General features: G+C 40.8%; 1 pseudogene; it reads right to left on the bottom strand.

The window, feature by feature from the left end:
• Positions 1 to 5,121: 5,121 nt before the first annotated feature.
• On the bottom strand, positions 5,122 to 8,908 carry LOC146623945 (E3 SUMO-protein ligase ZBED1-like; annotated as a pseudogene).
• Positions 8,909 to 15,460: the final 6,552 nt, after the last annotated feature.

Here is a 15,460-nt window from a genome sequence, read left to right as displayed (position 1 = left end):
GTCGTACATCACTGTCACAACAGTGTTTGTTTTCATTCAAAGGCTTTATGATTTTTCCCATAATGGTGGGCTGGTCTCTAGTCAAAATGCCCGGGACGATTATTTTTTTTTATTTTATTTTTTTTGGGTCCCAGTCCAGCTCTGTAAGCAGCTCATCTGCAGTCTGGTGTTACCTACATCTTCCTATTCAAAGGCAGAATTTCCGAGTTCTGAGTACAATCGAAAGCGCCACGACTGCAGTTTTTGTGTTGGATGTAAAAAGCAGGCTAGGATAGAATCAGGCGTGGGATTTCTCTCGTGGAAATGTGCACATAATTTTTTTTCCTTTCTATTGGTAGGTGGCACAGTGCACTTGTGGCAAGTAAGCAAGCTAGAAGACTGGCAATCTTGCTGGGTATCCAGTTACGGAAGCAACACATTAACAAGAGAATTCTGAGTAAAACCAAAGTTACTTTCCCTAGTAACTAGAGCTGGGCGATATATCGAGTTTTTAAAACATATCGATATATTTTTATACGAGATATAAGCTGTGACAATATCCTTTATATCGATATAGTCTATGTTACGTTATAATTATATTTGTGGAGCCGCAAGTTTGCCTCTCTTTCGTCCACTTTTGTCTTTACGCAGCGTTACTCGGCCTTGCCCCTCCTTCACTGAACACAACTCCCCCTCCTCCCCCATCGCTTCACCTGCAGGAAGCGACAAGATGGACACGGCAAATCTGCGTTAACGAGTTACTGCGCATCGCCCCGTGTGTGGGGCTGGACGGCGTCAACGAGCTAACCACGCTAACGAGCTAACCACGCTAACGAGCTAACCACGCTAACGAGCTAACCACGCTAACGCCATGCAGCCCAGAGGCGCTGCACAGCCTAAAACCCTTTCATTCTCTCAAAAGTTGACAGCGCGCCTTATGTATGAATTCTGGTTGTGCTTGATGGCCGCGAACCGATTTTATGTGGTACACGGCGCTCAGCAATCTGTCAAAATGTTTTAGTACGACTTTGGTAAGCTACGGAGCTGCACCGCTTGATGGATTGTCGGAGCATTACGGCTGAGCCTCGCGGAGTGATACGTACTGTGCTTCAGCGTAATATTACCGTATTGTGTGTGTGTGTGTGTGTATAAGGACTAGGGCTACCACGATTAGTCGACTAGTCACGATTACGTCGACTATCAAAATCGTCGACGACTGATTTAATAGTCGACGCGTCATTTGAAGCTTTGTAAGATCCCAAAAGCAGGAATAAGTAGCAGGATTTAAGAGTGTAATAACGGACTGAAACAGAAGATGGCAGCACTGCATGTACAAGGATGCCAGCTGCCGTTAAACCCCGAAGAAGAAGAAACTGTCCCAGAATTCATAGCGCGGCCCAGCGCAGTTGTCAACAATGGCGGCAGCTAGTTAGTTTTAATATTACTCTTATTATTCTTTCTGGGTCACAAAATAAACGTTTAACATATTTTCAGGCGAGAATGTAGCTGTGTAAACCTCAAATATCTGCTCAGTTTATCAGGACACCACATATTTTCAAAAGCGCTCCGACGTTTTCGGAGGCGTCTGTTACCCACTAGCTCGATAGCTATCCGGGGGCCATGAGAGCACCGGACTCCCGGCAGATCGTTTTCAAACCCACCGCCCTACTCAGGTTAAACATATACAAGTCACTTAGATAACTTAAAAATTTTATTGTTTGGCTTTTTTCAGTATTTTATTTGTTCCTGAGTAAATCGGCTGAGTTTATTAAACTCCACCGAAACAATCTGCACATTTAATTAGAATTCAATTAACTATCATCTTGTCTTTATTTTTAGTTAGCACAGACCTTAAACACTTAAAGCTGTAAGCTAATGATAGTTATATAAGAGCAGATGCTGCTGGTGCAATAAGCTGTACTTTTACGTTCAATGGATGATGATCTGATTAGTCGACTAATCGCAAAAATAATCGGTGACTAGTCGACTATCAAAATAATCGTTTGTGGCATCCCTAATAAGGACCATAAATGGCACCTGTTAAGAGACATGGTTACGAAGTGGATTTCAAACTCCAGGCTATCAGTCACGCAGTAGAAGTTGGGAACAGAGCAGCTGTGAAATCTGTCTTTGTTATTGTGCTCAGCGTCTTTTAGTTTACATTTTGACTGCACAATTGTGAGCTTTTTGTTATGCACAAAAACAACAGTTTTCTTTTATTTATGGAGCATTATTATTTAATAAATGCTCATAATTTATTTTTGAGTAAATTTTATGTACATCTATGCTCTATGTTAATAAAAGTGCCTGTGTGACATCTGGGACACAGCTTTGACTAAGAACTCTCTTTTTGTTCTTACTTTATGGCTTTAAAAAAAAAAATCGAGATATATCTTATATCGCCATCCAGCTAAAAAATATCGAGATATGAATTTTGGGTCATATCGCCCAGCCCTACTAGTAACTAGTTACTCTGAAAGTAATGAGTAACTTGAAGTAACTGAGTTACTTTTGATAGAAGTAACTAGTAATGCAACTAAGTTACTAATTTAAAGTAACTTACCCAACACTGGTGAAAAGTGAGCGAGAGAGCCCTTTGTGCACCTGCTTGCTGCTAAAATCAATGTAAACTTTGACTTCAGCCCCCCCCCCCCTTGAAGGGAGGGAGTGTTCACCCGGGGCGCCAAACAGGCTAGGACCGCCACTGTTTCCAGTGTTGTCCCAAAGTTGTTACCTCCCCCCCCCCTGCAAAAATTGTTTACCCTTTAATGAGAGCGCAGAGGAGGAGGAGGAGCACACTTACCTGCCTCAGTTTCTGTTACTGATATGCAGTAAATCGCAAAAGTTGAAAAACAACACACTTGTTTCGTGAATGCAATTTTCTGACATTATAATGTACCTTGCGGACTACTTACCTTAAACTGTGCACTACAATAACCCGTTGGTAATAGTCAGACAACGACTTTGATACTATGAAACCAGTCATGATCATGTCAACACGTCGCTCCTATTTCCTCTTCATTTAGTGCATGGTGCAACATTGTTAGAAGTGGAATTACTTTGGATCCAGACACTCTTTTCCTCTGACAGCTCAGTGGTGGTATCATTAAATGGAGAGAGCATTATACTGTTCAGAGGACAGTGGGCAAATATCAGTGTGCAGGCCAGCTTACGATGCTCCAATAGGTTCCCTGAGCTCATGAACACGGTGAAGCATTTGGAATGTGCTGTTCCAACGTGTATCCACCTCTTGAATTAACTTCAGTGGAGGCCGGCCCATTTGTTCCTGCAGCCTCTCCAAAGAAACAGCCAACACAAATTGATTAATTCAAGCTGTGTTACTGCAGCAGCTCCTTAACAGTAGCACTGCCAGGCTTCTACCTTTCTACCTTTAAAACCCGGAGAGCAGCCAAATGGCTTTTAGCTAGGCTTTAGCTTCAGCCAAGTGGAAGCTAAATTGGCTAGTCATTCATATGTATATTAGGTTGTTACCTGGGAATTCTGGAGGGAGGGGAGTGGGGGTGTGTGAATGAGGGGGTGGGGGAGCTGCTAAAAGCTGTGAACTTCCTTTTGTGTTCGTCTGATGCATTCTCAATCATCCAGGGAAATCTCCAAAAGTCACCAACTTGGAGTGTTTCAGTTTGCCATCTTAGGGAGAAATCAACACACATGGGTGTATGCCCTTTGTTGCTGAGATTTATTGATAAAAACAGTACAAAAAACCAACCATTTGTACACATATTTACAAATAATAATAAAAAGTGAGTGAGTACATTTCAACATTTTCAGCAATCCCTCACAATCCTGGCACTGCCATGGTATCTGTTGTCTGCATTTACCACATGTGTATCTGTTGCAGTGAACACATCGCACAGTGGCATGATTGTTCTTGCATTTGTGTTTGACCTGACACATGGCTCTTTTTCCAGGGCTAGGTGTGGAGGGTTGTGTCCAAAGCAACTGTTTTTTGTTTTTTTTTTTCTTGCCTTCTTCGCAGCTACATGAGAGTGAGCCAACTCTCTTGCAAGCTCCACCAGGAAGTCCACCCATCTTTCCTTCGTCCCGGTGCATGCTTGATACAGCACATGTGCATTCAGTGCTGCCATGTCAATCATGTTATAAAACACGGCAACTGGCCAGTGCCGTGTTCCTCTGCGGACAGTGTACTCCCGAACCATCTGGTCCATCACATCCACGCCACACTTTGTTTTGTTGTAAAGGGTGACAGTGTTTGGCTTCCTTTTGGTAGTGTTATCAGTCTGAACCACGCTGTGCATGCTGCTAAGAATATAGACTGTCTTCTTCCGTTTGGCCGCATACGCCGTCAGCGTGGCAGCAGAGGTTGAAAACACCTAAGAAATAAGATAAATTGTTATTTCCATAGCCCTTTTACACACAATGAAACACAAACATAGAACCACAAAAGACCTGCAACATACCTGAGTGGTGAATTCATTGCGATCTGTCTGTCGAGTGGATTGAGGAATTTCCCTGCGAATCTTGTTGACTGTGCCGAGGATGGTGGTTTTCCGTCTAAGAAGTTTTTGCGCAAGTGAAAGCGATGTGAAAAAATTGTCCGTGGTAACATTTCTGCCCTTGTCTAGGAATGGTTCCATCAGCCTCATTACTACATTTTCAGAAAGTCTCTCCCCAGTGGGACGATTGGGGTCCTTGCCAAGATATGGGAAGACATTGCAAATGCACTTGGATTTTAGGTTGCAAGCCACCCAAAACTTGATCCCAAACTTGTCAGGTTTACTTGCAATATACTGCAGGAAACAGCACCGAGTCTTTGATGGGAAAAGCTGTTCATCAACGGTGATATGTAGACCAGGGTTGTAGCACGTGATGCAGTTGGTGACAAATGATCCCCACACACTGGAAATTGCAGCGAACTTATCAGTCTTTGCTCGATCACTGCGGGTGGACTTGTCATGAAGCGTAGGTGTTGCATGATGTCTTGGAAGCTGTTTCGTGCCATAGTTCCAATTATCTGTGGGTTTCCCAGGTTTGCTGATCAGCCGTCATTTAGAGATGGAACCCTGTTAGAAAAGCCAAATGGCTGCTCTCCGGGGGTTTAAGTGTTTAAAGCAGTAATGAACTAATGGAACAAACGTTGAAATATCCCACTATCCTCCTACAGGTGGTCTGGATCTCAGACAGCGTGGTGTGTTGATCAAGAGCTTTTGACCATTAGGTTCGATGTATGCGCCTCACAATTACTGTGACACAAACAAAGTTCCTTTGCATGAGCACCCATGTTTGCTGCTCCATCAGTCACATAACATGTAACTTTGTCTGTAATGCCCCACTCTGACATGAGCGCTGCTGTTACTTGGGACAAATTGATAGTAGTATTTGCTTTAGGGAAGTGCTGAACACCTAACACCACAGAATGCAATGCAGTGTTAGAATCGGTGAAATGGCAGGTGACAGCTAGGTAAGCCTCTGTGTTAATGGAGGTCCACATATCAGATGTCAAACTAACTGCAGAAGCCTTTGCCACAGTCAGTTTTTCTTTTAGTTTGGACTCTTTGTATCTTTGGTCCACCATAGCTTTCAAAGCCTAAACAAAAGAAAGTACCGCTCTTAATATGGAAATATAGGAAAACTGCAAACATGCTTCATATTTTAAGATACACACCTGACTTGTGGGGAGAACATAGTTAGGGTTCAAAGCTTTAACAAGCTTTCTAAACCCACTGTCCTCCACAATAGTGAAGGGCTGGGAATCACCATGTTGACCAAGGCCTCATCCACATCATTCCTCTCCCCTGATAAAACAAACACAACATTGAGAAATTACATATATTGTAATTACAAGCCAAATATAAATGAATGACATGGGGAATCTAAATGTATAAAATGACTGTATCCTTACAACCTAAAAAAAACTTAACTGAGCTTGGTCCACCTTGGATAGCCTCCTTGTTTTCGCGCAGGGCTCTGTAAGGCCTCAGCATAGATGAGGTGTTGTTGCTGTATTAAAGTTCTTTGGAGCACAGCAAACACTTCACCTTTCAATAAACTAAAAGACAGAAATCAGATTATAGGATCTGGGGTGTGGTTTATTTATATTATGGTACTTATCATTTGTGATATTTATTACTGTGTGCATACCTTATTTGGAGAGATGAGATCAAAATGTTGCCAGACAGGGTACAATTGTACAATGTCAATTCTGAACATTCTGGTTTACACAATAACAAAGAATTATTATTATTATTTTATTTTTTATTTTTTTTCCATTTCTCTGCAACAGCTTGAGAATATCTTTGAGGTGATGATGCTGGAAGTGGTGAGGAGTAGCTTGTGAGGCTGTTGCTGGTAGTACTGTTGCTTCTACAGTTTGTGCTGTAGATTGCTTAGGCGTAGTTGATGCTTGTGGTGCTACAACCTGGGGAGTAGTCACTGGTGGAGTTGTAGCTTTTGGATCTGGGTCTGCTGCTGTTTGTGATTTGGCTTGTGGACCTGCAGCGCGTACTGGTTTTGGGGGCTGGTTCTGGTGGCGTTTTCTTCCTTTGCTGTAGCTTCTGACCCTGGATCTGATAAAATTGTTGCTTTTAAGGTGGTGATGTAGCATGCATTGAAACTGTTCTGCATGTGCATCAAAAACTTACTATGGTGCTTTGCGTAGGATTTTCCTGTAGTTTGTCACAGACAGAAAGACCATGTAGTGTTCTGGGATTTCATATGGATAACAAGCCTCTCTGCCAAAAATCAGGTAATGGGATGAGTACTTCAGTGGTCATTTGCTTTTATTTCTTTTTTTTTCTTTTTTTTTTTTTTTGTTCTGAGACCAAACATCACAACATCCAGATAGTCATCCCATGTTTCTGGTTGGTCACCAACAACTTTACAGAGGGCTCTGACAATAAAGGCACATGCAAAACATTCATATGACATCATTTTCCTTTTTGGCTTTTAAATGTCATACCTTAATGTTTTAGTGGAAGGGAACCCCATAAAACTGTAATGTTTCACGCATTAAGCTGGATGTACTCAAAGTATCAGGCTTTGGTGTGGTCTATTACAGAATATAACAAAGAATTTACCTCTGGATGGTGCTGTTCATTCTCTCTACCGAGCCATTTGTTTGTGGATGATATGGGGAGCAGAGGTTTCTTCTGTGTAACATTCTGCATAACGTTTTGAGCTGCAACGGCAAGTAAAATATACTGACTCTAAGTACATTACAATAAGATTTGAAATATACAGCAGTCACACAAATATCACAAACAGATTTATAGAAACCAGAAGTAGAACCTTACAGATGTGTATAATTTTTTAAAAATATGTGTTACATGCCAATAACAATGTTTGCCAAAGACTGAAGTGCTTATAGAATTGACAAATTCCTTTCCTTGCGAGCTAAGAACCCTTTTAGGTGCTTCGAACTGATGGACAAATTTGATCAGTTTGTCACTTCCTTTGCTGATTTAGACTTCAATGGGGATCCCTGTTGCTATTTTGAAGTAGTCAATGAAAACACAAATATACTGATGTCCCCTTTTGGTTTCTGTAAGTCTCCCAATAAGGTCCATTCCAACAAATTCAAATGGCTGAGAAATCTTAACTAGAAAAACATATTTACATTAATAATATTGAAATTACACAGAATGCTAATCTCCTACTCTTATTTTTGAAGTATACAAATCAATCAGGTTTCTAAACAAAACATTCTGTGATTAAATGTGATTATTTTCAGTGATTGACTCCCTTTATGGGAATGTGTTTTTTTTTTTTTTTTTTTTTTAAATTGTTGCAGCACTTGCCTGGCAAACTGGACACTGGGAACCCTGATCAAAAACAAAAGCAATTAAGAAACTCACCAGTTGATGGTCAAGTTTTATATCAATTATTTTGAGAGAGACAGAAAATTGTGTTCATCTTAAAATAAGTCGGCTATAGTAAAATTTCAGAGTTTGAGTACCCACCGAATTATTGATGTCTGCTGACATCCCTGGCCAGTAGAAACCCTGGCAAGTGTGTTTTTCAGCTTTTGGGGTTTATTACAACAAGTGCAGATCAGTAACAAGTAGCATACAGTAACTGAGCCTAGCATGTGGCTCCTCCTCCTGCGTGCTCTCATGGATGGGGAAACAATTTTTGCTGGGGGTAACTACTTTGACACAACGCTGGAAAGTGCAGCAAATCATTAACTGGTGTCAAGCTTAATCTCCAATTTGAGAAGTACAGTCAAGCCAGCCCTCACTTGGTTTTGCATTATGTGTTTATACCAAGTATTATGGCAAGAGACCTGATTTAAAAATAAAAGCCACCTTCGAAACTACAGTGTTGATAACTTAAAGGTGGTAGGGTTTAACACAAGCTAAATGGAAATGTGGAGTGCAGAACAGTTAGTGGTTTAATGTACTATGCTGTTCAATGTAGTACGTACGTTTCATAGAGACAAAACGGCACGCAATTTTTAAACTTATAGATACAAACGTCACACTGAGATTTAACAGCACGGGACACACTAACACTATTCATCCTTTTTTTTTTTCTTTTTTTTTTTTTTTTTAATGGTAAATGGACTGGTTCTTATATAGCGCTCTTCTACTCATCTGAGCACTCAAAGCGCTTTACACAACTTGTGCATTCACCCATTCGCACAAGCATATCTTTATAAGTGCTTTATAGCTAACATTCACACACATTCATACTCCGATGGATGCATCGGAGAGCAATTTGGGGTTAGTATCTTGCCCAAGGATATTTGGCATGCAGACTAGGGGAAGCCAGGAATCGAACCACCAACCTTCCGATCAGTAGATGACTTGCTCTACCTGCACCTACACTCCTGAGCTACAGCCACCCAAGGACTAAGGTCCTTGAGTTGTTTTGACTGGTCCTTCTGTTTGGAGCTACCTGGTTCTGCCTCATCCTCAATGGCCATGCTGGTATTCTGTGCCTGCATCCACATGGTGACCATCCAAACGATGAAATTTTATTTTATTTAATTTTTTTTGCTGTAAACTGTGTATTTTGACACCACAAAACAAATTAGAGTATAATGTTAAATGGTAGATGTTTCAATTCTGTCATCTGATATATTTTGTCAAATCACACAGCCCTACTGTCCTGCTCAGGTGACTATTGTCCATCTCTGACCTGTGTGGCTCTATTTGGTGTATAGCTAGGCAATGCTGATAGGTCCACCTCTTGCTATTGACATTATCTTTAAGAGAATAGTACGTTTAAGGGTAGTTTAAGTGGAATCTTTCTAAACAAATTTGAAGAAAAATGTAAAATCTGTGGCTAATTATAGAACTGTAAACTGTTTCTATTCAAGTAAACATAAACATGTTTTAGTTGCATACAACGGGATTTGAATGAAAGAAACTGAAATGGCTGGGTATCAGGTTTTGGGTCCGTTGTTTAACTTTGGTGTATTTGGGACGCTCTCCCCAGTTAGCACAGGGGAGTGTCTAGCTGAGTGTAAGCTCTTCCTTCAGGCACTCGTTTTTTATTTTGCCTTTGTTATTTTCGGAGTAATCCCGGGTGGGGATTTGGGTCCCTGTTGGGGGTAGGCTTTTCAGTGCTCAAAGCACTGAAAGTTTGCCTTTAAAGTTGCCTCGAGCCTGGTACACTCCAGAAGCTAGGTAGGCTAGCATTCAAGGGTAGGTAGGACTGGGGAGAGGTTCAGTGGTATTTTTATTTATTGGATAACCCCGTTGTTATAGATTTTTCTCGTGTGTGTGTGTGTGTGTGTGTGTGTGTGTGTTTGGGGGAAGGTTCTCGTTTATTGGTAGCCCTAGGGTAGCTGGCTTGTGTGCTATTGACTGGTTTTCTTTTCTTTCTTTTTTTTAAACTATGTTTGAATGTCTACATTAGATATTTCTGTGTTTACGGCTAACCTGTCGCTTGCCCAGCTCGATGCCTGTAGGAAAAACTATTTGCATGAGGTGGCATCATTTTACGGGATTGGGGTCTCCATAGTTCTGCATAAAGCTGAGCTAAAAGCTGCTCTGGTGTCTGGCTTGGTGGATAAGGGGATATTGGCCTTGCAAATGTCTCCCAGTCCACCTGAGTTGGCTGAGCATGGTGTAGCATCTTAGCATGTTCCCCTGTTGCCAGATCAAAATATAGCACTGTATGTGTCCACGCCTCTTGCTCAGGGACTGCCTGAGGAGACTGCCAATGACACTGCCTCATTTTGAGCCACTCTCGATAGTCCTTAGGTTCAAAGCAGGATGCTAGGCTACGAGTTCATCTGGCTCATCTCCAGCTGGAGAGAGAGAAATGCGAAAGAGTTTCATCTGAAGGAGGAGCTAGAACTTATGGGCGGAGCTGGCCAGAGCCAGGGAGATTGAGCTGAAAAATGTGAAAGCAGAGACAACTGTCAAGTTGTGACATTTAGAACTCCAACAAGTTTCCCTTCTTACAACTGCCTGCATTCCACAGCCAGGGGCAGGGTTTGATGTAGGAAAAAGGTTGGCTAGTTGAAAAAAGTTGGTTGATGTGACACATTAACTTCTGAAGAATTTTTAGATTGCACTAATCATCAGAAAAGTTGCCAACTCCTGCTATAGTGTAATTTGACTGTATGAGATTAATATTCAGTTTCTATGTTGTCAGCTATAATGGCTGGACAGCCTTTAAGAATCGAATCAGCTTCTAAATAATTTGCTGGTTTTCCCTCTTCTTGCTTTTTACTTTCTTTGAGGCTCTGGTGACTCTGGAGACTCTTGAGTCTAGAAAAGGAGCTGTTGGACAGAAAGATGTCAACTGAGTGGTAAGTATTTTGCTTTTCCAATATATTGTTAATCTTCAGTGTGGGAAACAAGATATTTAGTAAGTAGTAAGGAAGTAAAATTTATTAATAACTTAATTTATAACTTAATATTTTGTTGCACAACCTTTTGAGGCAATCGCTGCAATCAAACTATTCCTGTAACTGTCAATGAGACTTCTGCAAAGCTCAGCAGGTAATTTGGTCCACTCATGAGCAAACTGCTCCAGTATTTTCCTCTTTTGAAGAGCGCCTTTTCTAGACAGCATGTTTCAGCTCCTTCCAAAGATGCCCAATAGGATTGAGGTCAGGGCTCCAAGAAGGCGACTTTATAATAGTCCAATGTTATCCTCTTAGACATTCTTGGGTGTTTTTTAGCTGTATGTTTTGAGTCATTGTCCTATTGCAAAGACCCATGACCTCCGTCTGAGACCAACCTTTCTGATGCTGGCCAACACATTTCTCTCTAGAATCCCTTGATGGTCTTGAAATTTCATTGTACCCTGCACAGATTCAAGACACCCTGTGCCAGATGCAGCAAAGCAGCCCTAGAACATAACAGATCCCTCTCCATGTTTCACAGTAGGGACAGTGTTCTTTTCTTGATATGCTTCATTTTTCCTTCTGTGAACATGGAGCTGATGTGCCTTTTTGTGATTTGTTGGTGGTGTCCTCCTTGGTCATCTCCTATGTAGTCCACTCTGGCTCAAACAACAACAGATGGTGCGATCTGACAGTGATGTGCTTTGAGCATGAAGTTCACCTTGGATCTCTTTAGAAGTCTTTCTGGGCTCTTTTGTTACCATTCAGATTATCTGTCTCTTTGATTGGTCATCAATTTTTCTCCTGCGGCCACGTCCAGGGAGGTTGATTACAATCCCATGGATCTTAAATTTCTGAATAATATGTGCACTGTAGTCACAGGAACATCCAGCTGCTTGGAGATTGTCTTATAGCCTTTGCCTTTAACATGCTTGTCTATGATTATTTATCTTATCTCCTGAGACATCTTTCCTTTCACTTCCTCTGGTCCATGTTGAGTGTGATACACGCTCGAACGATAGACGTTCATTGGTTAACATTCATAGAATTTTTATTATTTAGTCAGATTAGTTAGTTCTGTGACCATTGTGACTTTTTCCTTTCATTGACCAAAGGGTACCAGCAGGTTTTGTCTACGTGTCTATGTCCCACTGGGAGGAGTTCCCCTGGATAAGCTGGAGGTGGTGGCTGGGCAGAGGGAGTTCCGGGGTGCTCTGCTTAGGATCCTGCCTCTGGGACCCAACTGCAGATAAATGGAAGAAAATGGATGGATGTTTTGTAACAGTGCAATGATTCAGCTTGATTGTCTATCTTGAGGTCTGTTCTGTAGCAAATGCAGGAAAAAAATGTTTTAAGAAGAGCAAATGTAATGTGGCATTCTAAAGAATATGATTGTTTCCTTATAGGATACCAGGAGAGATGAGCCCTCCATCACAGATGGTGTTCAGTGAAGAAAGTCACCTGCAGATTCAAGACCATTGCATCTCCATTCCACATTCACTGCCACTGTACATAAGGGAAGTTGAACTTTCTGCGATCACTGCATTTTCATTACCTTAATCCATGACAGTCTTTCAGGCTGTAATGCCTGGACTGAGCAGAACTGCTTAAACTTGGGTTCAAAATAATTCAATCTGAGACTTTGGTTTTGTTTTTTTGTAAGGTTATTAAAGTTTTAAATTGTTTAACAAATATGAAAATTTAATTTGATAAGGATCCCTCCTGGGTGAGGTGTTCCGGGCATGTCCCAGGACACGCTGAAGAGATTAGATCTCTCGGCTGGCCTGGGAACGCCTTGGTGTTGCCCCGGATAAGCTGGAGAAGGTGGCTGGGGAGAGGGAGGTCTGGGCTTCTCTGCTTAGGCTGCTGCCCCTGCGACCCGGCCCCGGATAAAGCGGATGAAGATGGATGGATAGATGGAATTTGATAATATTTGAAGTATAATTAAATAACACAAGCTACAATAGTGGGAATATACTTGTTTGTCATTAATGTGTCCAGTATGTTGACTAATAAATATTTTTTGCATTTGAAAATAAAAGTTGGTCTGATTTCAACTGCATTACAAAATGTCTTTCATTTCGAGGATAATAAAACATAATGTGATCTAGTTGCATTCGATTTCTATGTGGATAGGTTTCATTCAGAAAAATCTAATTATTCTAAGTACTGGGTACTCCATGAATAAATTGTCCTAGCTTGGTTATCAAGTTTTACTTGTGGGTTTTTGTTTGGTTTTTTTTGTTTTGAGGCAATGAGTTTGCATAATTTAAGTTCTAGGAACTAATTTGGTTGTACAGTATGTTAACATTGTTCTCACCAATGGATGACACCAATACTAGTGTTTGCATGAAGGAGAAATTGTAATTCAACCACATTGGAGGATGAGGAGAAATTGTGAGGAACATACAAAGTGACAATACAAATGACAAATTGTATATGTAGGAATAAATAAGCTAATCTTTCAACTCATTGTCGGGTGTCTTTCTCTGTGCTTATGTTTATTAAAATTATTAACATAGGACAGACTTGCCAGGGGGAGCTGGGGGGGGGGTCAATTTTGGTGGCGACCCTGTCATCAAGATATTTTCTGGCAAAATTGAGATGAGACTTTGTTCCTTTTGCCTTAGCGATGGTTTTCATCTTGGAACACTGCCATGCGGGCCATTTTTGCCAACAGTCTCTTTCTTATATTGGAGTCATGAACACTTGGGGGGTCCAAAGCTTCTTTTTTTGCTTTTATAAAAGGCTTTATAACCTTTTCCGGACTGATAATCTCAGTTAATTTGTTTCTCATTTGTTCCTGAATTACCTTGGATCATGGCATGTCTGGCTTTTGAGGATCTTTTGGTCTACTCCACTTTGTCAGGCAGGTCATATTAAAATGATTTGGCAACCACAATGATGTAGAAATGGCAAACCACAGCCCTCACTGGTTTGCTGTGCTGCATGTGGATACTCAAATTGTTTCTTGGCCCAAACAAATCTCTGCTTGCTTTTCCTTAGTAGCTATTTGACCATAAAGGCCTGATTTGCGCAGTCTTCTCTGAACATTTGGTGTAGAGATGTGTCTGGTACTCAAACTCTGTGTGGCATTTATCTGGGCTCTGGGGTGCTGTTAATTTGCAATTTCTGAGGCTAGTGACTCGGATGAATTTATCCTCAGCCCCAGAGCTGACTCTTGGTCTTCCTTTTCTGGAGTGGTCCTCATTTGAGCCAGTTTCATCAGTGCTTGATGGTATTTGCAGCTACACAAAGACGCATTCAAAGTTTTAGCAATTTTTCAGACTGACTGATCTTTAGTTCTTAAAATAATGATGGACTATCGTTTCTCTGGACTTTGCTGATTGGTTCTTGCCATAATATGAATTCTAAAAGTTGGTTGGTACATAACTGACAGTCCTGACTTCTGCACAACTGATGGTCCCAACCCCATTAAGAAGGCAAGAAATTACACAAATGAACCTTAACAAGACACACCTGTGAAGTGAAAACCATTTCAGGTTACTACACCATGAAGCTTATTGAGAGAAGGCAAAGTTTGCAGCGCTGTCAACAAAGCAAAGGGTGCCTACCCTTATCATTTACAATATAAAACATATCTATGTATACATGTATATGTGGGCAAAAGAATTAAAACAAACAGTTGCTAAGCTTCACTTCAGTCAGTGTTTCCGTAGTTTTCTTTTCCCAAAGAAATATTTGTGTTAAACTGTCAATACTGTACCAATGAATCACAATGACTGAAATTAACATGCTACCATTAAGTAAAATATTTTTGTTACAGTGTCATACTTAATTGTATTTGAACCTCAATTTCTTCAATTTGAGGTTTCGTTTGATATTTTTTTCCCTGTTGAGCATTTCTTGAGTAATTGTTTTTTTTATAAGGAGCCGGGTTTTATTTTATTTTTTGTCACTTTTTTTTCGTTCTCTTATATACTTACTTTGTAATGGTCTCTCTCTCCTCACTGGAGAGGAGAGAGAGACTGACACAGTTGCTTGGCTCTGCTCCACAGTCAGTCTTCCTCAGGACAAGTTACAGTGGAACTATTAACATTTCTTTTTGCATCTTGTGCCTTCCTGCATTGGATGTTTTTTGCAAAAATGTTTTTCAGGTATTCTGGGGCACATGTTCAAACAACAAAGGTATATTTCTTAAAATCATTTAGTAATCAAAAGACACAAAATCATCTTTTTCACCCCCAAAAATATATGTTCAAAGCACCACAACAGCCCAATATCACACAGAACAGTCACGTGATATTAAAGAGAAGCTGTCAATTTAACCCTATCGAGTGGGCAATCACAGCGAAGCAGTTCATATCAAGTTGTAGATTCAAGCTGCTCAACATATTTTTGGACACCAGATGTCACCAAAGAGGACTTGGTTGGAAAGCTTTGAGTAATGAATGAATGGGTCACAGAACAAAAAAAGCACACTCATTCAATAATTGTTTAAGTACTTATTCTATAATAAGTACTTCAACAAGAGAGAGGAACATAGGGTGATGCATGGAGGGAATTGAAGGAAGTGCACACCGGTGGACTACATTCTTATATAGAACACCCAAAAGAGGATCCTGTTCATCTAGACGCAGCGTTTTCAGTGGGAGAAACGTATCCAGGTCACTTCTTTAGACTCAGCTGACCGCACGTTTCCCCAATCTTATAAACAGTACTTTTGCATAATAACTGAAA

Source organism: Diplotaxodon limnothrissa, linkage group LG10 (genome assembly GCF_057381915.1).
Source record: "Diplotaxodon limnothrissa isolate DT_005_m linkage group LG10, D_limnothrissa_male_GT1.1, whole genome shotgun sequence".
NCBI classification, from domain to species: domain Eukaryota; kingdom Metazoa; phylum Chordata; class Actinopteri; order Cichliformes; family Cichlidae; genus Diplotaxodon; species Diplotaxodon limnothrissa.
The sequence above is the reverse complement of the archived record's forward strand: the minus strand, read 5'-3'. Positions and strand labels throughout refer to the sequence as shown.